Consider the following 26055-nt stretch of genomic DNA (forward strand, 5'->3'; position numbering starts at 1 on the left):
GCTCTCAAACCTCCGTCAGGTGGTGGAACAGCTGAGGGGGCGTGTTCCGCAGGCCGTCATCCCATCTCCTGACTCTACTGTGCAGACTCTGACTCCAAATGACGTAACACAAGCAAGATGGCAACTTCCGGAAAGGAGATATTTTGGCTTCATTTTTGCATAGCGGTAGGAAGTGGAGACGCATTGTTCATATTTATGTACAGTCTATGATAATTACCGAACAGATATGAGATATCAGTCACATCCAACTCTCAGCAAGAAAGTGAATAAGTGTATTTCCCAAAATGTCGAACAATAAACATTTGCCAATATGTGCAGCTATCCTTATGTTCAAGCATGTGTGACTCACTGCAGTGCTGGCAAAGTGTTTCAAGTCAGTGCTCATACTGCCTGAGATACTGCCTGGTGCAACCTTTTTAACTAGAAAATACATCACAGCAGCAGGGGGGTAATTACACAAGTGTTACAGGTGCCTAAAGATACTAATTATTTCACGCACAGTATTACTCATTATGTATGATTAATGTACCAACATGTTTTGACTGCTTACAAATAAGCGCACAAACATAAATAATACATAGAGCACATAACAGTGTGTGTTCCATTAAATGTGTTCCAACAAAGTGGAGGAGCAACGTTGTTTTGAGCTGCTTTAGATAACTTCAATGTGTTGGACATACAGAATTCACTGGTGTTTTGACTTATGTAAAAGTATTGTTAGATAATGATACAGTATGAACCTTTTCTGAAAATGTTTTGTTTCTGTGTATTTTGTTGTGATTTGACCCTCTTATTCACAGGGGAGGTGATTGATGGCACATGTGGTGGGTGCCACATACGCAGCAATTAATGAGAATTCTTAGGAATTAATAAATTACTAAACAAATTTCAGCACTTGCTCGCTAATGACTTTGCTGCCAAGGCTGCCAGCTCATGCATGCCTAATTTGTGAGATGTGTGTAAATGTGTAATGAACTCACACAAATTGCTTTCTCCCATCTTTCAGCACCATAGCCTAGGATGTCATCGCAAAGTCACACCATCAAAACAAATCCAGGCATCATTTACACTCCAAGGGCGTGTGATTATGCTCTCACCTGCACTGACATTATCACTGACTCTAAATGTGTTTTGCAATAGCTTTCTTTCTTCCCCCCATTTGTATTTTTTTTGTCTTTTTCCTTCAGCATTTTGAGATTTTTCCTCTAATACCCTTCTCCATTTCTGTTCTACAACTAAAATAGTTCAAAATATACAAGTCAAAAATATACTGGAACTATAAATAATCTGTGTAGTTTTGACCTTTGTATAAAGCCTGTGCCTGAGTAGCTTGCTACTTCAGTCTGAAGAGCTGGAAAGAGTGATGTCATATAGTTGAGGTTTAAGCTATTTCTGCTCGAGTCGTTTGCTGTAAATTTTGACCTTTGACTTCTGGCAAGAAAGCTTCCTCCTCTCAGAATAAATGGTGAGGTCCAACTGAGAGTCTCTCTCTCTCTCCATCTTTCTCTCTCTCACACACACACACACCAGCTCTACCATCATTTTTCACACACTTGCGTACATTTATATTCAGTTTTATATTTCATTTATGCTTGATTTAATATTTCAAAATTTGGTCTACTATTTCTGTTTTCATAAAAAAAATGCAATGATGGTGGGAGAATGAAATAAATAGCCTTTCAGACATGAGAGTCATGCACTCATACATAGCTCTTTTCCTCTTTCATGTGTCTCATCTCCTCTCTTTTCCCTCTCTCTCCTCTCCACTCCTCTACCTCAATTGAGCAAAGCAGAGATGTACAGATAGAAGTCTAATTAATGTGTGCTTTCTACTCTGAGTCGCCTCTTAGTGGAGTGTGGGGTGGAGGGGTTTGGGCTGAATGGTTCAGAGCTGCGCTGTTCTTCTTCATTTGTTGTCTGTGACACTGGGGAGGTGGGATTTCTTACTGAGCCTGTGACTCTAGTTGTCTCTTGTGCGAATAGGGGAGAAGGACTTTGCTGTTGCGCCTGCCTGACTCAAAGATTACCCTGGGTTCATTATTGATAGGTCCGAGCTTTGATCCTGAGAAACCTGTATGACATTTGGAATCAATGTTCAGCAGCATGCTCAAATTAGCCCAGAACTTCACCTAATCAAGTTCCTAAGTTCCTGTTGCTGTGAATAACCAATTATATACCTGTAATATCAGACCTGTAAATGGACTGTACTTGTATAGCGCCTCTCTAGTCTTCCGACCACTCAAAGGGCTTTTACACTACAAATCACATTCACCCATTCACACACATTCATACGCTGAATGGGTACAGGTGCTACCATGCAAGGTCCCAACCTGCCCATCAGAGGAAACTAACCATTCACAACATTCATACACTGATGGCACATCCATCAGGAGCAATTTGGGGTTAAGTATCTTGCCCAAGGACACATCGGCATGTGGAGTGGAGGAGCCGGGAATCGAACCACCGATCTTCCGATTAGTGGATGACCTGCTCTACCTCCTGAGCCACAGTAGAAACCATTCACACAAAACAGCAGGTGTCTATCTTTCCCACATTGAGAAATAGTTGCATTTAACCTTTAAAACTGAGCTTTTCTCCTGACATTTTACAGTATTTAATGAGTCTTTTGTCTTATTTTCTTTTATTGCTCTTATGGTTTTATATCATTATAACTACTGTAAATATAGCTATTGTATGCACTATAGTCTATGGTTAACAAGATGATGCATCTCAAGAGGACTAAACTACAAACAACAAGATTTGAACAAATTTCTCCTGAAGGTACTTAAACCTGCAACAAGTCACTTGGGTGCCAAGAAGACAAAGCCTACATATTACAGTGATCAACCACTTATATGGATCAGAAAGCTTGGGACAGAATCATTCCTATACTAATGCTGTTTAAATAATTTGCTTATAGTAATCAAGTAGTCCACTTAAAGTTTTTTTTTTACTCCCATGATACACATATGATGTGTAGCTGCGGCTCCATTATTGCCTTGCGGTAACCCATCAGCTTCCTGCTGGTTACCTGAGGCTGGTGCTGCGTACACATTGCAATCATGATGGGAAAAAGAAATCTCAATGAAAAACTTAAATCATATGACACACTGCCAAAAACAAGCCAAAGACATGCAGCTGTGAAACTGCAGCAAGATGCAGCAGCAAAACAACAAGCATACAGCTGTACTGTATTTTGAAACAGTCAATAAAATTCAGTAAATAGCAAAGCTGTCCATTTCATTACTTTGAATTCATGTAACTTGTGACATACACCTGTTGGGGTGCAACCTTCACTAAGTGTTTTGACCCTTAACCACAACACTCTCCCGTTTGTTGGGCCAGCAGTGGTGGCCAAATCACTGCCCATCTGCTCCTGGCTTCCAGCTTCCCTCCTCTCACTTGCTCCAAATCCAGCAAGAGGCTCATTCTGCCTCCTCCCCATCCTGTGAGCTGCTTGTTTCTAGCTTCTTTCGTCCAGGCCCAGAGCTGCCAACAATTGCTATGTTGATTTACTTAGAAAGCCTCTGCAGCCAACCTCCATGGGGAACAACCATGCCCACTGTCCCTTTTCCTTGCACTGCTGGACTAAGGGCTGGTACTTTAAGGCCTTTCTCTCATGGGCCTCTTCGCATCCCTCCTTCCATGGAACTGTCAATTCAACCAGAATTATTTTCCAGTCTTCAGTTGACCACAGTGCACCAGCTCCGGGAACTGCAGCCTCCTTTCCACGTCGACCCTCATCTCCCAGGACCTTGCAGATTGCAGCAAATTGGGCTTAGGTTTATTGGTTGAAAAAGGCCTTGCTCCCTCCTTTGTAAAGATGATGGCCCTCTTGTCCATGTTGGCTGGCCTCTTCTTGCATCTCTCCTGCTCTAATGTGTCAGGAAGAGACAGAAGCACCTTGTCATGGTGTCACCTACATTGTCCATTAGTTAGAGATGTTTTACACCCAGACAATATGTGTGCCAATGCCCCCTTTAAACCACAGAGCTTGCAGTGCAGGTTGTCTCTCAGCCCCCATGTATGCAGGTGTGATGGCGAAGGAAGGCTCCAGTCTACATAGCTCTGCCCATGAGATCTTGCACTTGGGAAAATCCTATTTTGTCCATGCACCCTGGGACCCTAGTTCCACTGCCTGTGACATTCACTTCTCCTCCTCACAGGTCCAGACTTCTGCCTGGACCATGTCATGCCTGTTGGTTGGACTTGTGTTTGCCATCCAACTCAGGGGTTGCCAATGATGTCTCACATCTTCAGAGAACTCACTGCCTGCTCTACTGCTGCATTGGCTGCCCACTTGTGCCCATATCTGTGACAGCTGCTTGCTTTACCAGGTCATCATTGGAGTCTCTAAGGCTTAATAGAACTCTGCATTTTGCCACATTGAATTCCTCCACAACTGATGACAGGGGGAGCTGCAGTTGCCCGGATTGGATGGAGGGGCCTACTGAAGAAAAGCTTGGGGGAATTCCCGACCATCTCCACAGTTTTCTTCCCGATGCCCTCTACAGCAGTCATGGGGAACTCATAAACTGTGAAGAGCCAAATAGGTCTGGACACAAGGTTGTGCTGGTACAGCCAGGTCTTAAATTTTCTGTGGAGTCCGGATTTGTCAATCTTCTTCAGCCATTCCTCGGTCTGCTTCACAGCATTGGCTTTATCTGTCAGTGATGCATTGAACCACTTTCTCAAGCACTTTGTCAGGTTGTCCTCAATGGATGGGATGACCTCACCCTGAATTTGGAGGCTGAACTTGCTGGTAACTCTGCCCTTCTTGATCACCATACTCCTGGATTGCCTGGCGTTAAAGGACATCCTCACCCAAGTGGCAACGTTGTCCAAGGTTCCCAATACCAATCTTGCTTGGACCTGTGTCAGTTGTTACTGTGATATCATCCATGAAAACTCACAGCTGGACAATGCCCAACTTCAGTGCAGGGCCACATGTTACACCTTCTGCTGCTGATAATAGGAGGTTCATGCCCATGATAAATATTATGGGGGAGATGGTGCACCCTGTTGGAATCCCCTTCTGGAGGTCCTGTCAGTTGGTTGTGAAAAGGGGTGATGTGAATCTGAGTTTGAACCCTCAAAGGTAGCTGGTGATCATGTCTCAAATAGCCACCAGGATGTAGTGCTGATTGAGTCCTTCTTGGATGAGGTTATGTGGGACTGACCCATAGGTGTTTGCAAGGTCTAACTAGACAACTGCTATGTTGCCTTTCTTCTGCTTGGCCTCTCGGATCAGTTAGCTGATCTTTGAGATGTGTTCCCTGAAAAGCCTGGATACCAACTTTCTGGATAGATGTGTTGATGTAGTGGTTCGGTGTCATGTAAGAGGTCAGCCTGTTTGTGAGCACAGAGAAGAAAATCTTGCATTCCACATTCAGGAGGGAGATTGTCCTAAACTGGGCAATTGTGGAGAAACCCTCTTCCTTTGAAACAAAGCATCCCTCTGCCAATTTCCAGCTTGATGGGATTATGCCTTTTACCCAGATTTTCCTCATGATCTTCCACAACCTCCGGAGAAGTTTTGGGCATTTCTTGTATACCTTATAAGGCATGCCACTTGGACCTGGGGCAGCTGATGCTTTGGCTTTCCAGATGATGTCTTGAATTACTTGCCATGTGGGCTCCTTCACATTCAGCTCAGTTGATGGTTTTCCTGGTTTGTGCTGTATCAGCTTCCAGGATGCAGTCTAGGTCATCATCGAACTGCATCCAAGCGATGTTGTTTGACCATCTAGGCCATTTGATCCTCTCTTTCCTTGATGAATGGATTGGGGTAACCAAAAGGGGGGCTGGTCTGGTTTCTGGCACTGGGGCAGCTCAAGTGCGGAGAGATCTTCAGCTCTGTGGGGTGCTTCCTAGCTGGAGTTCTCCTTCGTCTCACCAGAAACTGATTCCATGCGCTGCACTTGGGTCACCGCTGTTCCACAATTGGGCCTGCTCTGGTGTATCTTGAGCCCTCTGATGTTTTTGCAGACTTTCCCACAATGACACCTTACTAATTCCTCTCCAGTCAGTGTTGGTTGCTTTAGCTTTTTCATAGTCATATTTCCTGTCCTGGCCATTGCCGGTGAATCCATCCGTAAAAAATATACACATTTCAATTAAATAAAGAAATAGAAAAAGAAAAAAAAATGGTTACAGTACCAGTCTAAAGTACTTGGACACACCTTGTGTGTCCAAACTTACTTATGTACTGCACATACACTTTCAGCAGACACCAAACAAAATTAGCATTTTTTTGTAGATGTGTTTCTGGGCACTATGCAATTGGTATCCAATATTCACTCTACTTTAGCTTTTAGGGAAATATTTGGCTCTTTAGCCACTAAATGCTCATCAGTGTTCACCAGCTGTCATATTTCTGCTGTTTGGTGCTGGATAAGTAACAGTTGATTTATAGAGATTTTTTTTGCTTGAAAGGACTCTCTGCTGCGCCCTGAAATGCTATGAGAGTGGTGACGGTGAACAAACAGTTAAGATTCGGACTGTAAAACACTGAGCTGAAAGTTGCTTTAAAGATACATAGAGATGAGGGGAACTGGAGAATTGAATCATAATACTTATGGCATCTGTCACATACAAGTAGTAATGTGATCCATTGTTACTCTAAAATTATTGATTATAGCCACTTTGAAATTTAAAAGAAACACAGTTTCCACATCATATATATTCTCCTCCTTTGTGGCAGCAACAATACATCCTTCAGCATATTTACCCCACAATGTTGGTATCAAAAACTTTGGGGTAAGTTACAATCTAAAATAAATGCTTTGATGCTCAACATAGGTTGCAAAAATGGAGCCACCAGTGGGATTTTAAACAGATGGATGATTACAAAAATCATAAAAGGAAGTTCTCACATGTCAAGGTGTGTATACCACATACATTTACTTCCCTCTATTCTCTCTTCCTCACCTTCATCTTTTCTTTCCTCCAGAGAAAGCCAACCATCTCATGGTTGAGAGCTTGTGTTGAACACACAACTTAACGTGCACTCCTCTCAAAGGAGTGACAAACTTACTGAGAAAATGTTCTGTTATGCTTGACGAGTGGATTACATTTGTGTGATATTCAGCCACCGGAGATCTCATAGCTTTATTCTAGATGCTCGGAGTATAGAGGATGAAAAAAATTCTACATCCTTACGACTGTCCTCTTTACATTATTCATCAAACACTGCTCTTCTGTGCCTTCTTTAAATGCTTCCTCAGCGGCAGAAATCTGAAGGTAAAATGTTGAATTGTTCTGATAAATGTTTCAGAGTCTCTTGAGAACGATTTGCTATAAAGGACTCCAAATGACCTGAATATCCAACAAAGGTCACATCTTTCTTTCACACACAAGTTCTAGGACTGTCTAAAGGTTGAAGTAAGCTTTTTAAATGAATCTTCAAATCCTGCTCATAAAACTCCCCATATAAATGAATAAACAAATAAAAATGTGGATATTACCATGGACACACATAGGCAGACTATTGTAAGCATAACAAGCAGTACAGACAGCATCCCAATGTCAGTTCTACAAAAACGTAATTAACAGGTTGAGGGCTCTTCTAACGCTGAATATATGAACTCTTATGATCTTTATTCCGAACTGAAAATTTCGAAATCACCTATTTTTTAGAAATTGCAGGTATGGGGTCATGGTCAGATTGGTCCACACACTAGTTCAAAACTAAAACATGACTGATATCATCTTGGTTGTCCACCATATCTAAGGTTTAATCAGGAGAAGGGAGATTAAAATCCTCCCAATCCAAACATACAAGATAATAACTGCTGACTGTCCATTATGACCTGAATTAATGTGTGCACGCTCCCCAAAATCTTGAACATGTTCTGGTCCAACACTGCACATTTAACATGGACTAGTTTCTGTGTAGGCCGCCTTCCTTTTCTGGATGTTGAATCTAGTCATTGAGCATCTCCATGCAGGCAATGACCAGTAATATGGATTCATTCAGCTCATACAGGACATCTGAATACTGCACATTTCATTCTACTACCATCTTCATCAATTCCCTGCCTTTACGGGGCATGATGTACCTCTGACACACACAGTCTGCAGCATCCAGCAGACCACCAGATTGGTGGCTATTCTCCATTAAAGCAGCAGTTACCTTGATCATGAAAGGCCTTCTTAAGCTGTGAGGTCAGGGAGTGGAGGTGCTTGTTCAGAGGCACTGACTTGTTTCTAGAATATTAAGAGCCCAGCCTTTGTCAAGGTAGTCATAAAAAGTCTATCAACAAGATCCAAGCAGTTTAGAAGATTCATTTTTAGGAACATTCAAAAATGTCTCTGTATGAAGTTTCTCTCAATCCTAAACATAAATTGTAAAGAACTTATTGTTGGGTTTGGAGAAGGTGATTTCAAGACAACAAATTCTGTTTTTAGTTTGACAGGTGGAGTATGTGGATGTTTTAGTGTGATAATTCTTCTGGTGTGTTCAGTCAGTCCATGTTAAGCATAATTGTGTTTGTCAGTGTTGTTGTTGAATGACATGCGGAAAAAGAGACGGGCGGTCGAGCGAGAGAGAGAGAGATAATCAGCACAATTTTATTTTAGATTAGAAAATACCAAGGCGTATGACCTGTCCTCATGAATACTGATGTTCTTTGGCATCTGGCTGGAATTAAAGTGACTCACATTGCTGTAATAATCACAGCTATCGATTGGTCTTTGCCGCATAGGCAAGGTCAAGCAGGAACTCTCAGACAAACAACAGAGACAAAAACAGGTGCCGTACAGAAAGCAGGTTTAATCACATTTGGATTTACAAGACAAAACCAATCCATTTTACATTTAGTTCAGTGTTATCCCAGGTTAATCTGGAGTGAATAGGATATAGACATTTTAAGTACAGGAGGAGGAGTGCTGCAGTCTGTGTATATGAGACATCTGAAAACTCACAAAAATCCCCACAATTTTTAAATAGGCATCACTGTGTTAAATTGGTGATAATCTATGTTTTGCAAGGTATTGCATCTTTTGTTATTAACCTGACTACACCATTCCTAAGCACTTATTTTGTTGCAACTATACCACCCACTTACACACCACAGGCTCAGAGGTCAACATCAAATGTCAACAACAGGCAAGGTAGCTGCTGTGCAATCTTGTTTTTGTCTTATAAAACACAGTACCTCTGTGTGATTTCTTTACATAAGAACAGAAGAAAAAAGGATCTTTAAAATGAGAAATGCCTTCAAGATCACAAGAAAAACATTCCATATAGCCAATGTTTTATATATATACATACAGAAAAAAAAACATTTTAATCACTTGTGATTACTGTATTATACAGTAATTATTATTACTGTTGTTACCATTGTTCACTGAAATACAAGACCATCGCTGCTGTTGACAGTAGAGTAAATGCATAGGTTTCAAGTTATTAACAATTATTGAACTCCATGCAAAATAATGGTGACTAGTCCATCATCCCATAGATACCTGAAAGCATTTCTTTGGTTTCTAATATCACATTATCTTGATATGATGTCCTGTCCTCCAGTACCAGTCTGTGTGAGTGTGTGTGTGTGTGTAAGAGCATGGGGTGAAATAGAGATAGCCAGAGGTTGGTAGGAGAGGTTGTGGAGCACATCCATTCCCAGAGGTGCCTTTATAGGCTCATTCTTCTACAAAACATTTTCTCTGTTAAATAAAGCCCTAGAAAACCAGGGCAGGCATTGAATGGCACATTCTCCAGAAATATGTATCTTCCTAAATGTTTTTTTCACTATTCTGTTCTCTTTTATCCACTCTTCACTCTTTCTCTTGCCTGTAGCCACTCCTGACATGAGAGAATATCAGCTATTAGAAATTCATTCTCAAAAGAGATTTTCAAAACTACTACAGATTCTCTGGGATGCACTAGAAGAGTAATTTTCAAGATTTCTACTCTTAGCAGGCAGGACAATGAATGTCCTATTACTGAGAGATAAGACAAGTTCTGATTACATGCTGTCAGCTCTCTGTGAAGTGCTTTATTTGGAATGTAATGATCAGAGGCTACATTAGCAGCTTGAGATACCTAGGGATAGGAATGTTTTTTCTCTTTAGCCTAATTTTTATTTGTCCAACAATAAGCTGTTTAGTAGGGAACACGATGCAGTGGCGGGAAGGATTCTATATGTTTAGAAGGTTACAACTTGGTGCTGCCATGTTACATTAGAGGGGTTTATTGGTGCCTGCTGAGTAGATACTATGCAGCAAATTAATGTTCAATGCTTTCTAAATCTTCAATTGAAAAATAATAAGCTCAAGTTCAAGTTCAAACAGCTAATATAAAAAATACACAATGTCTAACTCAGGTTCATAATCATTATGTTTTAAGTACTTTTGCTCTCGGACACTGACCGATAAACTTAAAATAGAGAAATAAGTGATACAAAGTTGCAAGGCCAAGTGTTAATTGTTTGATGATGATTGATTGATTGATGTTGCGATAAATCAATTAATTTTCAGGAAGTTAATAAAGAGAGACCAAGACAGTTGTAATGTTTTCTAGGTCACAAGTTCTCACCAAGCCAGATGGATTATGCAAAGGGACTGAGTGAATTTAGAGGAAGTTCTGTATTTCTCTTTTTTCAAATTTTGTAAAGGGGAATAAATGTCGAACTCAATAGATAATTCTAATTCTGTATGTTGTGTTTATCCCAGTGACTGGTTATACATATATCATCAGTAATCTTCCAACAGACATTGTTTTTGAAATCATGATGGACATCAAACTCAAAGTCGACCATACCAATTGCTGTGTAGTTAAATATTTTAACATATTTTCCACACGTTCACATGCTTGTGCACTGACTGTGCAGTACAGGTGGCTTGAACATAAATCACACAGTGGACTGCTGAAGTCAGTGGAACTGGGACAGAGGCCAGATACAAGTACAAAATGGTGTATAGTGTTTTTCACTCCCTTAATTTATTTAGGAGTAATTCTTCCATTATAGTCATCTTATTTAGCAAGAACTTAACATAAAATATACTTCTGAAAATAGATGACTAGGGGTGCAAAAATAGTCTGTCAGAAATGTGAGCAATAGGAAGCCTACTTTATTTTTCTTTCTTTTTTTTCTTTTTTGAATGTCAATATACTTCTTATCAAACAAGAAAAAAAAATAATCTTGGATCTCTGCCCTTTACCAACAGGTACCACCATACGCTTAGTTGGCATACATTACATTCCGTTCCAGAAAAAAGACAAAAAGACAAAAAGTACATAAAAATTGCATTTAAAAGACAATAAAAACAAAAAACAGAAACAAGAAAATAAATAGTTAAAGATTAAAAAGAAATTATGTATTTCCTTTATTGGAAAGCCGCAGTAAATAATAATGTTTTAAAGTCTGTGTAAAGCAACCTTACAATATGTCTTCTGAGTTTGACACACCACAGAAAAGTGTGTTAAGTGCCAAATTTGACTGATTAAAAAATCGCCAAGTATTTAAAATTAGGTTTCAAAATCATGAAAAATCAAGCTGCTGGAGGCGTGTCTGCTGAAACTGCTGAAACCACGCCCCTCTCAACTGTCAACCGTCAATCGAATACCACCACTACGACCTGAAAAATGGATCTAGCAATTATCCTCTGCCTACACATCCCTGCATGTTTGAGCCACCAGAGCCAGAATCCAATTCTGAGCCAGAGGACACTGACCTACCTGAGAATCAACCTTGTTATGCTCAGTCTGCAACAGAGTGGTAATTTTTTTCTTCTATTTATAAGTTAGCAATACTGTCTAGCATAACCTAACATTAGCCAAATAAAGCTGGGCTAACAGTAAATAACATAGAAAACATATTTTGTCACTTTACCAGATAGTTTTGTCTATATGGTCACAGATCAAACTAGCAGCCATCATGCCAGGTTGTTTTTTGCATATTATATTATTAATATAGGTACAAGAACACCCGCCATAATCAATATTAGACTACACTAAAGTAAAATTTAACATGATTGTCAGTTTCATTCAACTACACATATCTGCAGGTCTTCTCACTGTTTTACATGTGGATTGCTGAATGTCATCATAGCTACACACAAACTGAGCAACAGAATATGCTCTAATCTGTTCAGATAACTGTACAATTGTTCATAATATAGAATTTAAAACTCATATAATTGACAATCTTTAGTCACACTGCATTAAACTGTACTTGTACAGATGCACCTGTAGAATGCAAGATAATGCCCACGGAGGATCAGAATGTCTGCTGCAAGGAGATTAATGCTGTATGTAGAAAAACAAATGTATGAATGCGAAACCAGTAGAGTACTTTATCTCTAGCACTAAAACACCTTATAACACATACTCCAACAGGTTCAGAGTAGATGTGGAGAGCTTCCTAAAGAGCCACAGTGCATGACTCTTCATCCAGGCCTTGAGTCTGTCTGTCTGAATCCCTACTCCCTGCAGAATGCCTTGAACATATACCAGGCAGACCACTGGCCCATGGACATAAAGGAAAGAGCTGCGTAAGTTAGACAATAAGATATTTTTATCGCTTTGGAATGTGTAGAAATTACATTTGTGTTGATAAAATGAAATGCCTGTCTTTCAAAAAATGGTAAAGATGATTTAAATGAGCTGACAGTTTTAGCTGACCTCAGGTATTCAGGAAGCTTGTTCCACAGGTGGGGAGCATAGAAACTAAAAGCCGTTTCACCTTGCTTGGTTTTGATCCTGGGAACACTGAGTAAACCTGGTGCAGAATGCTGCTGCTGCTAGACTACTAACTGGTACCAGGTTGAGAGACAGCATCACACCTGTACTAATGTCCCTGCATTGGTTACTGGTTAAGTATAGGACTGAGTTTAAAGTTCTATTATTTGTTTTATTTGAGTGTCCTTAAAGCTTTATGTTTCACTATTAATTCTTTATTTGTGTATGCTTATGGGATAGCATTGTTATGTTATCTCTATTCCTCTTTTGCTGTTACCATGTTATTTTTATTTTATTGTTGTTATTTTACTGTGCAGCACTTTGGTCAACTTTGGTCATCTCTTTGATTTGATTTGATTTGATTTGATTTGATTTGATTTGATTTGATTTGATTTAAACCTGTCCCAGATGACCCGAGGGGTCTGGATGCTTCATAACGTACAATCAGAGATGTATTTAGGCCCAAGACCATTTAATGCTTTATAGACAAGTAATAGGATTTAAAACCTATCATTTGACAAACAGGAAGCCAGTGCAATGATGTAAGGACTGGTGTATGAGATGAGCTGCAGCTATCTGATTTTTTTACTAAGACCTATGAAGACACCATTACAATAGTCTAGTCTGCTGAAAATAAATGCATGAACTAGTTTTTCTGTATCTTGTTTAGACAGAAATCCTTTAATTCTTGCCATGTTTTTCAGTAAGTGCTTTCTTCTGATCTTCTTTGCTCCAAATTCCTTGATTGTGTCTGTCATGCTCAGTGGACATTATGGTGAGGTGACCCATTTTTTCTTGCTGCATAGTTGACTGCAGTCTACTTTTAACAAAGGAAAGTTTAGAGAAAGATCGCTCTCCACTTGCGTTGATGACGAGAATGGTAAGGAAAAGCCATAGAGCAATCCATAGTACGATTTTCTTCACCTCAAGAGTTTGAGCAGTTCAACTGCAACAAATCCTGAATCACTTCTGCCACAAAGTCCTCCTCCAAGTCCATATGATATTTTTGAAGTCCTTTTTGATGTCTTTACTTTGACAAGCAAATGCAGGTAGCCATCGAGCTGGATGAAAACTTTTGATGCTGTTTAGTACTGCGCTGCCACAAGGGCATTCACTCTTCATCACGTCTGCCCCCACATCACAGGTAGTTTTTATTCTCCTACATCGTGTTTACTGTGTTCTTTTTTTCTTTTTTTTTTTTTTTAAGTTCATGTCTTGTGAGGCCTGTGCATTAAGGCACCATTGACAACAAGCAGGTTAGATAGCCATGATTTCTTCCCTCCACTCCCCAGTGGTGATATTATCTGCAGTCCCCGTTGGCTAGCTAGCTCCTATGCTAGAAACAAAGCGGGTTATGCTAACAGCAAATCCACTTGAGGCAGGCTATCCTGACCAGGAAACTTATAACTTAAGATCCAAATGTCTGATAACTAAAATCTTTGTTAAAACAAAGGTAAAACTATCAGGATCTAAAAGTGTACCGTAAGGCTGCATTCAAACCAAATTAGGCGGTGTGGCGAAAACGCCGTTCTAATGTTTCCCATGTCTGCTTAGTGGGTAAACAGTCGATAGTTTTGATGAACAAGTTAGCCATATCAACTTTACAAGGCCATAATAGATAGATAGATAGATAGATAGATAGATACTGTGGATAGAATGTACTGTAGTCTAGAGTTGCTACAGTACGTAACTGACCTTGTGCAGATTTGTCCACTACTGATTTCTGCTTCAGACAAGATAAATATCTGTGTGAGTAATTAAGCCAGTGGTTTTATTAATGGATAATTAGTCTCATACCCACTCTCACTGAATCACCCGCTTATCTGTTCGTGTGTTTGCACACACTCTGCATAAATGTGGTCATATCCACAAACACACCCAGACACACAAATAGGCACAACGGGTACAAACTGTGTAGTCCGCATCAGCAAGGACCAGATAGAGAATATTGCACTAAGTATGTTTGCTCTCCAATGGTGTTAACAGCTAGATAACAGTTAATACAATCACCAATGTGACCGGCTTATCTTTCAGCTCTGTTATTGAAAAGTTGTTGGAAAAGTTCGACAGCTAAACTATGGCATTTGTGATTAACCAGAAAGTCTACCATCCAGAAAAAAAAGTATAAATCTAAATGATCAAAAAATCATTACATTTCACAAAAGCAGTATGATTCAAAATAGAAAATGCCTGGATTAAATGTAGACTCTTTATTTTCTGTCTCTCTCTTTCCCTGCGGGCTCTTTTCTCTTTCTGTCTCAGCTCTGCTTCCTTGCATGTTCTGGTCTGTCGGTCTCTTTCCCAGAGTGCTCACTTTCCCTTGGCCTCACGCTTCCTTTGTTTCTCTCCCTCTCTATCTTTCATGTCCTCCTTTCTCAGAACTTTATTAGGTGAGGTGTCCTCTGCCAAAGCCCGGTGCTGGCTAGACCTGACTTTCATTTCATAGAGAGACATTGTGGTAGCACCAGCATCCTCTTCCTCTCTATCCACTTTAGTAAAATGCCTGTCTGCTACCGCCTTCGCTGTTGAACTGCAGCAACAAAATTCCATCAATGCCTACTGTTGAGGGAGACTCCTGTGGTGAAGCTGCTGAAGGCCCTGGCGAGGAATTGGCTGTCTAACAAGACCCCAGAGTTTGGGTTTGTTGATGAAAATGCAAATATTAAAATGCAGTGTGTTACATGCTCAATTTTTAGTAAGACTTTGTGTGGCTCTTTCTGTCTAAAGACAAAGAAGGTTTTGTAGACAGAGAAATAGAAAAAAAAAAACATAGCTGTGAGTTTATGTTCTCACTATATTGCCTGCCCTCTCCCTGTGGAACTTTGAGCCAGATTGTTTGGGTTTCTGAATTGGGTGGTTTGTACAAATTTATTGAGGGAAATGGTGGGACGGTGAAAAGAGAGCTGGAGGTGATATTAAAAAGATTATTCTTACCTGAAGCATAGGGGCATGCTGTATAAAATGCAGAAGATAGCAATAACTCTTTGAATATACTCTAGATCTGAACCTGAAAAAGGTGAAACAAGATTATTTCTTTTGGATTTCCCAGTGACATTGGTCCAAATACATATGGGACTAACATGAATGCATTTATTCAATTTAGGTAACCCTTTGTTGTTACAATAGCACAACCCACAAGTATGTGTTTTATGTTTTTTTTATTATACTATAACCTGATACATACTGTATCTGACTCAAAAAAGTAGCCATTATCCTAAATGCCATGTTTTAAATGTACAGATTTAATACAGTAATTTGAAAGTTGTACAGAAATAGTATTGCAAGATACAAGAAGATAATGCAAGAAAACAAGAGCAAAGAGATAATTAAAGCAGAGTTGAGCCTGAAATTTGCCTTACTGCCAATAACCAATTCACAAGGTGTATGGTAAAAATATATACAGAATGGGAAAGATAGAATGCTTATTTGCAGAATCAGATTGTTAGTTAAAGCCTGTTATGTACTGTCACACAGTAAACAAGCGGCTCTTCTGTTTGTTTTAGCACAGTATGTTGGTAGCTGCTTGTTTTAGCACAGTATGTTAGTAGGGAGTTAATGAATTGAAAGAACTGAGTTGGGCGACTTTCTTTGGCACACACACACACACACACACACACACACACACACACACAGTGGAGAGCACAGAGGACCCAGGCTGTATATTAGAGGTTCGGAGACAAAGTCATGCTTGCTGCAACTCTCAGCTGTGCAAAAGAAGAGAAAGATACACAGAGATGGAGGATGGAGAGAAGGTGAAAAAACACAACATCCGGCACTTTAATTTGCTGGCCCTCTCAAACAAAATGTGGCTTAATGAATTGGAAATTGTATCACCTATGGAGGGCGAACACAGCCACCAATACAGCGGTGGCTTGAGGTGAGCACTGCATGAAAAGCAAAGCCATCTCTGCACAGCATATAGCCTGGACCAGCATGCCATTGCTGGACTATAAATGAGGTGTGGAAGCTATTTTGAAATGTTATCGCACAAGAAAGAACAAGAAAAACATCAAGGAAGCTTGTAACTACCACAATGCACTGTAGTGTAGCTACCACAGCTGTTTTTAAAGTCATTTGGTCCAAGTCCAAGCCAGGTCTCAAGTCTTTTGGTTCAAGTCAAGTCAAGTCAATTCTATTTGTATGTCCCAGCATCACAAATCACAAATTTGCCTCAGGGGCTTTACAGTCTGTATAGCAACACAACATTCTCTGTCCTTAGACCCTCGATTCGAATAAGGAAAAACTCCCTTAAAAAAAGTCTGAGTCCAAGTCAAGTCTCAAGTCTTTGGATGTGACTGGCAAGTCAAACAGCAAGCCTTTTGGGCACAACTGCCAAAATCAAAACAAATACTTTTTTTTTTTTCAATGGAGTTTTTCATCTCAACAAATCCCTGCTTGGTCACATTAAAACAAGGATCAGTGCTATAAAAGCTATAATGATTAGGCAGCATAGAGCACATAAAACAGATTTACTATTAAAGTATAAAAAAATAGTTGCTGACTCAACTTATGTAATTTTAAATTATTATTATTATTATTATTATTATTATTATTATTATTATTATTATTATTATTATTTATTATTATTATTATTTTAGTTCAGTTGATTGACTTCATGTTTAACATTAAACCTACTATTCAGTAGTAGCTCAGTTAAATTTTAAGGCAGTCATCACTCACATCTTCATGTTGAAACAACCTTATATATTTTTACAGTGTAATGTAGAGCTTTGTCCATCATAATTGCGGTGCTTAGAGTGTACAACTGAACCAATGACCCAAATGGCTGACTTTAATTTTAAATGTCAGAAGGATAAAGATTTATAGAATAATTTAGAGTAACATCAAACTCTGACTCTGATAATTTGTTGTTGATATTATAAAGATCAGTTCGTACAGGCACAAGGCTTTGACGTGATGGACAAAACCAGTTATAAGCCTAAATCCAAAGCACTGAAAAGTAAATCATTACTAGAGTGCACACACAGACACACCGTGCTGTATTCAACTTAACTGACAAGTTTCAGTTGGCAGTGTCCTGGCTGTGTTTACAAGATGTATGAACTGTTATGCCACTGCCGTAAATATCAATGATGCAACCAGTGCAGCTGCACTTGAGCCTAGAAGCTGTCTGGGCCCCAGGTAGACAGGTGATTTTGTCCTGCTTTGCTGTTGTAGGTGGGCCCTCTCGCACATTGAACGTTTCATGCAGTCTTTAAAGTAACCATTCAAGAAGAACACTAAAATTACTTGTAATTGAGATAGCTATATACATCACATTCCCACCTTGTGTATAATACTTACCGTTTTTAGTCATAGCCTATTTTTATGTATTTTTATTTGTCCTTATTGAAATGTTCCAAAACTGCATGTTTTATTGAAAATAAATATTATTATTCCTGACCACTATTTTAATTCAGTTGCTTTCTTCTTGAAAATTATCAAGAAAGAAGGCTTGCTGGGACATGCCAATTTGTCCAATGACCTTGATCCCCGTCATTTGTGATAACTTATGTGGACGTCAATTTTTTTCTCAACCTTTTAGCAAGAAGCAAGTGTTCTTCAGAAATAGGACGATAAATTACCACCATAATGTTTAGCAAGCCCATACAAAAGTGGCACTCAAAAGAGGAAGGATGAAAGAGAACAGGATGAGAATGAGTGTACTGCTAACTGCCGAAATTAGATTTATTAGGTTTTTTACTCATACTCAAGCTTCATCAAATGCTAGCAATGTTGATGTGCAGTTGGAGGCTAATGTTAGCTTACCATTCCCATCTAGCTCAAGTAAAGCTGTATCAGCCCAGCTGCAACACCCAGCCAGAAGGAGATTTCCCTTCCACCGTGGCCTCAGAGGCCAAACTCGTCCTACAAAGATTTCCCCCACAGATAGGGGACTCTATGATGGTACTGTGCCCCTGATACAAAGATCAAGAGCTATATTTTAGCAACCAGGCCATATCCATAGACACAAAGCAAGGAAACAGGGGTTTCTGATACGTATTACATCACAACTACCAAGGCAGGTATCAAACTCCCATTGCTGTGTTATTCGCGCACACTGGACTGTGCCTATTGTGAGCCTTGCTGGCGGTTTGCAGACCGAAGTGCACCTTTCTACAGTGATGCATGAAGACTGACAACACTTGTTGGAGAGGATTGACTCACATGCACACACAACTCAGATTCATGTCAGAGCATGTGTCATGTCTGAACAGTGGAAGAGAAACAGGAGAATTAATGCAAACGTGGAGAGGGATGCAAGGAATGCTGCCAAATACTGGAGAGAGATACTTGAGCATATGGTCAACGTTACAATCACTCTGGCCACTTGCAACTTGGCCTTTGGAGGACAAGCCAATAGTGGGAACTTTCTCAGTATAATACAACTCTTCTGAAAGGTTCTGAAAGAACTTGTTGAGAGAGCACAAGGTTTTGTTTAATACTTGAGTCCTGCTGTTCAAAACAAGATAATTTACATAATTACAAAGTGGGTGCATTGCAACATTCAAGGAGAAATTAACAATGCTCTGTTTTTTTCTGTTGTCATGGATACCACCGAAGATATTTCCAACAGAGACAAGCTGAGTCAAGTGTATAGATATGTGACCATCCAGAGGGATGAAAACATCATTGTGAAAGATATCCTGATGAACTTTCTTGGGGTTCAAGGAAGCAGTGGGCCTGTGAGCTGCAAAAGAAAACCCTGGACAGCATAGAGAGTAACAGATTTGACCTGAGCAAATGTCAGGGGCAGGGATACAACAGTGCAGCTAACGTTAGTGGGGTCTATTCAGGTGTGCAGGCCACTCTTACCAAGGATGTGTCAATATCCACACAACCTATGTTAAGTTCCTACATATCAATGAGTTGAATCTGGGACAACACATGCTACACAATGTGTCACAATTAACCCATGTTAATTGTGACACATTAAGTGTGTCAAGGATATTAACACAGTGACTGTGTCAGATGTGCAATGATGTGTAAATGCTAACACAGTTATGTGTTGATGTATAATAATTTGCAAATATTAACACATTCATGTGTTCCTCAAAATTACACATTGTCATCATAAATCTCACTTCACCTAACACAAGCATTTGTTACTCTACACAAATAATTGAATATGATGAATAAAAATGAAAATGCCACTTGGAATTATTTTGAGGAAATTATTTTAAACATCGAAAAAAGACATTTAGTCAATATTTCATGTTAAACTTATGAAAGTAAAAAGTTCTTTACAAAACCTTATATCTAGGGTTTATATAGATCTGTTTTCCCTTAAAATGCATTAAAGTCAAGTGGTCTAAAATCAGACAAATCACCAAGAATCTGTACAAGTTTGAACTCATCAACTCTTTACACTGCATGAGCATAAAAGTGGTCATCAAAACAGTTGACATTCCAAACCCATACAAAAGATTGAGCAGTGCATGTGGGAGGAGATGAATTACTTCTCAAAGACTGGTTCATCTGTAGTATCTGATGTCATAACAACACTCCCTGTTCTGTATGTCTGTCCACACAAAGTCACCATGTGAGAAACACACATTGTTTCTGCAATGTCCCCCTCAAGGGTTGACCTGAGGTTATCAATCAGCTGTTCACCTTTGTCTGGGATCTGAGAATAACCAGACATGCATTTGGAACAGACATCTTGTTACCCTGTGGTTGACCAAACCTCCAACAATGCATTTGCTAAACCTGTTTTTTGTAGGTCAATCTCTTTGATATATTCTTAAAATAGAACACAACATGTGGTTGTGTTTTGAGAGGGTTATGCTTATCTTCCAACCTCATACACCAAAGTTTGGACAGCAGTCCAAATAAGACCATCATGCTAGGATAGTATATCATAAAATGGTATTTAGGGATGAGGTTTCCCCCTGGATAGAGTTCTTTGAACAGTCTTTGATGGACTATAATGAGCTGTTTTAAATACACAGCAAGTCCTGTGGTTACAAACGTGCAAAAATGATACTGCATATTTCACATAGCAGTAGAAATAATTGCCAGTGTAGGCTCTCTGGATTCACCATGTCTCCAAGAAGGAAAGGTAAGGTTTGTATGAGACACCACATTTGCGGCCTGTCTAATAGCAGTCTCGGATGTCCTCAAATTGAGGATGACACTCGGTTTGTTTTTCTCATTTGAATACCCATCAAAGCTGACTGTTCTTTCATTTAAATGTTCTGGGCACAACTGTTTTTCATCATAAATGTAGTGTTGAAGTATTAGCTTTACCTATTAAGTTGCAACACACTCAAGGACATCATGCATTATGTCAACACCCACATTTTCTGTTACATGAAAGTATTCCAAAGTATTCAAACATGAATCGTTTTTAATTTCTGTCATATTTCCATCATTTAGAGCAACATGCTTCTGGTAATTGTCTCTGTTTTACCTTTCAAGTTCATCTTCAACAAATATCATTTGTGAAGTAATTTTATTAACAAGGCAAAGATGGCAGAACTTGTTGGCAGAAAATCTTTCCAAATAACCACACAATGAATGACATGCTAGGTCGTCCTGTAATGACCTGTAAAGAGGCACACTGTTCCATACAGTAAGTGTGATTCCCCTTTCATCTCAGTCTCTATACCATGACATGCCAGAAATCTAATGTCTCTAAGTATCTTCCCAAAACCATTTCAATCATGGAGAGCCTATAAAAATAAAAATGATTAAGACAAAGAAGTTAAAACAGGCTCAATTTATTGATGAAAATACAATATAATCTTTGGTGTTTAGACCCCGGCAGAAAATATTTATAATCTTAGGCGATCCCATGGCTTATGCGTTCTATATGAGTGTAGGAATCCCTGGACTCTAGACACCGGTGGTGGTAGAGAAGAATATATATCCTGCTGCTGGGACGTCTTCCTGCATGATATTTTAAGGTCCGAGGAACTGACTGGAATAGAGCCATGTATTCTTCATGAAGTGGTGAAGGGGTGGAGGTGGGTCGCAAAACACAGTGCTGAAATGACAGCTGAATGACAGCAGAGCGAGAGAACAAGTTTGACAGCAAGCTGATGATTGGTTGAACAGCAGCCGTGTCAACTTGTGATTGGCTGGAAAAAGATTTTGGGAAATCAGTGCTTGTGACTTAGAGAGCATGCTCAAGGAGATGGTCTTCCTGATTGAATTTTTGCTAAGCTTCATTTCAATCATGGAGAGAGAATAAGAATAAAAGAGATAAAGATAAAGAAGTTGAAACAGGTTGAATTTATTAGTGAAAATACAATATAGTCTTTGGCACTTAGCCCCCGGCAGAAAGTATTTATAATCTTAGAGACCCCAAAGAGGTCTACCATACCTGATACAAATACAGCACCTAATGACAAAAGACTAGAGAAATGTTAGATTTGACAATAAGTCAGCTAAAATAATCACATTAATTAACCATATAAGAGAAATCTCAAGCAGAAATAGGGAACAGGAAAGTATGAGGTTGGCAGCAATACACAGAACAAAGTAATCTAAGGCTAGCGATGGTGCAGAAGAAATCAGTTAGCAATGATTAGGAACTGGCCAGTAACGATGCAGTGGATATGGCCAGAAAATGCAGGGAAATGGTCATTATATGATGTAAGGGAGAAGAGCTGACGACCGCTATAATGAGAAAAGGCCAGTGGAGATGCAGGGGATATGTCCAGTAGAATGCAGGGAAATGATGATTATATGATGCAGAGAGGAAGGGCCGATGCCAGGCTATAATAAAAAGAAAAAGTCAGTGACGATGCAGGGGATATGGCCAGTAGAAATGCAGGGAAAGTGATGATATAATGATGCAGAGAACGAGAATAGCAATAACCACCACCAGTTATATGCATGACTTACTTGATGATCAGGGTTTAAGAGGTCTTTGAGTGGCTAGGACTGAGGCACAATCTGGATGAATGCAGGATGAATATGCAGAGGAAGACTAGTGGCGCAGTTGAAGTTGAAGGGAAGCTGAAGAAATTCCTTGCCTTTAAGCAGAAATTACCGAGATTACATTTTAGGAAAACCTTTTCTAAGTGATGGCTAAACCAAAGTTTTGACATTTTTCGAAGAAATTTAATCATAGCACTAAACGGATAAAAAGGGGAGTTAAGGCAAGCAACACTAACAGAGCAAGCACCCCTTGCCTTAGAATGTTTGAGAAATAAGCTATAATGGCTAGAATGGAAGGTCAGGAGTGAAGGCAGGATTTAAAGCATTTGAAGAGGAAGTAAATTTGCCAATTCTTAAAAGCCCATAGAAACCTAACAAAAACATGCTTTGAAGAAGTTTATCAACATAAGGAGAAATTAAGCCATCCTGAAGAACAGATATTAATTTATGTAAAACAGAAAGTGTAATGGGGCGTCTATGATCAGGAATAAAAGGGGAGCATTAGGAGATTCTTTTCAATAGCAATTTTATTGTTGGACTAGAGAAAAGGCTATGAAAAGAGAGATCAAAACATTGAATATTAAACTGGATTCCAGCAATCAGGCTACGAATGTACTGTGGCTTGAAATAACGCACATCCATAGAATAACAAATAAAAGAATGAAGGTTACGATATTGTAACCCTGGTTCTATAAGTACAGGTGGAGCCCTTTACTGGACTATATGGCATGCACACGGTTGTCCACTGAAATTTGCATTATGTAGCTGGCCAATCAAGACACGCCTACCAATTCCATGTGTCTCACACAGGTGCACCACAGCTGACCTGAGCCGGTCCTGCCAGCCCAGACCTTGAAAAGAAGCTTGTCATGTCCAAGAAATAGAACCTTATGAATGGACAAGGCGTAGGCAATACTTTTGGTACGATTTGGACACATGACACGTGAATGTTATTAGCTTTGAATAAACAAGCAAACTGCGAGCTACTCAGCTCCGTGTCTGAGTACAGCAGGGACTGTTTGATACAAACACTCACATCACAATGGAGCGGGGCTTCTGGGCTCTGACTCGACTCCACACTTGGCCAGTGTACTGCTGAGGGCTGAAGTTGTTTGGACACGTGACGCATTTAATAAACTTTAAATAAACAAGCAAACAGCAAGCTGCTCAGCTCTGTGTCTGAGTGCAGCGGGCACTGTTTGATACAAACACTGTCACATCATAGCAGGGTGGGGCTTCTGGGTTCTGACTTGCTGAGTGGGACAAAGGCACGCACCCTGCTCAATTAAACTGCCTGAGAGAGAAGAACAAGCATACATAGGAGAAAAAAACAGAGGCGCTTGCAGTAAAACTAGCCAATAGGAGCACAGACACATTTGATTGGCAGCAGAATCAACTAATGGAAAGCCATAAACTGCTTCCATAGTTCAACCTCATTTTAATCTCACTGGTGAAGTTTCTGTCTGGATTAAAATCATTTAATTCATTAAATCCCTATCATTTTAATTGATACATTTGTCAGTTAATACATATATATGGTTCTCAAGAAATAATAAGCAATCTGCCCATTCTGAACAGGCATGTTTTGAACGGGCACTGCACTAGTTCAAATATAAATTATTCAAGGAAGGACACCCATAGGATTTGGGCTGGCATCTGGACAAAGACTGAAAAATAAAATGGGATAAAGAATCAGCAATTACATTGAAATGACCAGGCACATGGTGGGCAGTAATAACAAAGTTATGCATCACAGATAGCCAAGTGATGCATCTCACTAAGGGCATAATATCACTTGCCAAGGGGTACCATTTATTTATGATACCAACCACAGCTTCATTATTGCATAAAACCGCTACCCGTTTGCCATAAATGACCCCAAACATGGCAGGCAACTGCAACAGGGTAGATCTCATGCAGTTCAGAAGACAAATTGAGTTCAGAAAATGAACAAGGCCAGTAACTTGCAAACCACTGGCCTTGATAGAATCTCCCAAAACCCACGGATGGAGCAGCATCTGTGAAAAACCTGATTGAATTAGAGGAGTGGCACCATATTATCGTAATAGAATGACACACCATTCCAATGATTCAGCTACTACAGCCAGAATTTTAAATCAGAAAGACAGCCTTCGTCCAATGATATTTGGTCATGCAAATTTGGCAAAGAGGCCAGATCAAGTAGCCTTCAAATAAAGGAGCAACCTTGGTGGATGAAGTGCATTGCAAAATTTAAATGCTCCAAGAGAAAACAACTGTTGCTTTGTGATTTTTTTCAGGTGAAGTGAATGACTGAGTGATTTGATGAATGGGCAATAGGCACTAAACAAGAGTTTGTTCAGAGTTTGTGTCATGTGTAATGGAACTGAACAAGAGTTTCAACTTAGACAGCAATGAATCGGAGCTGTGGCTTGGTGGGTCAATTAAAAGAAAATCATCAAGCAGATGAAGCACAGATGGAATTATTACATTATTTAACAAGATCCAACAAACAGGAAGTTAAATATGCATGGACTACTCCCAAACGTCTGACTGCAAAATAAAACTTTGAATTCCACTTTATACTGAAAAGATGCCACTGAGATGGGTGAATGGGGACAATTTTGAAAGTATCTGTATAGCCATGCACCTTGACCTGCTAGTTTTATTAACTTGATAGTGTTGTCAAAAGTGGAGTAGTAAAGAGAAAAGGTACAGGAGGGATATGACTATTGACACTCACAAATGGACCAAAATGAGGAGCAGATAAATCAAAAATCAACCTTTTCTTTCCTGGGTATTTTCTAGTTACACACTTACGGGACTAGTATGGAACACTTTGAATGAAGAGGAATCAAAACACAGCTGTGAATGAATCACATTAAATACGCAATAACATCAATTTTACCTGTCCTTCAGCTCTGCTGCTCATGTCCTCAGTCACTCGCGTCGTCAGTAACATTAGTTCAAAAAGAGATTGTCTCTGCATGAGGCGCAGGGATAAACCAACCAACAGCAAATACACAACCTGATTGGACAATAATGTAACACATTTGTGTGTGTTGAAGAGGATGCAGCATGCAACACATTATTTGCAGAAATTTACACAAAATGTGTTATTTTGCTATCTACACATTAATTAATAAACAACACATCTTAAGTAAGTGTGCAAGATCATAGAGATGGAACCGTTTGCCAAATATGTACACTGTGCTGCACACAACCTAAATCTGACACTGAATGACTGTAAAACATATAGCAGATATGTGCCAATTTTATGGTTCTGTTGAGGTTCTTTTTTTCAGCCAAAGTATTAAGTCATGGTCACTCCTTTCTGGTATCGTTTCATCTTAACTCTCAGAGCATGGTAACATTACCCTGAAATGTCTCTGCCCCAGAAACCTCAAGGTATGATGCCCTGGCTGCCCTTAGATACCGGTATGTAGATGTCATGAAAGCTCTAACTACAATCATCCTTGTCAGCGAAAAGAGGGAGGAATGGG

At 39.6% G+C, this 26055-nt stretch overlaps 1 pseudogene; it reads right to left on the reverse strand.

Moving 5' to 3' along the window:
• Positions 1-4909: 4909 nt before the first annotated feature.
• On the reverse strand, positions 4910-6936 carry LOC122986377 (annotated as a pseudogene).
• Between the last annotated feature and the right edge of the window lie 19119 nt (positions 6937-26055).

This window comes from Thunnus albacares, chromosome 1 (assembly GCF_914725855.1).
Source record: "Thunnus albacares chromosome 1, fThuAlb1.1, whole genome shotgun sequence".
Lineage (NCBI taxonomy): Eukaryota > Metazoa > Chordata > Actinopteri > Scombriformes > Scombridae > Thunnus > Thunnus albacares.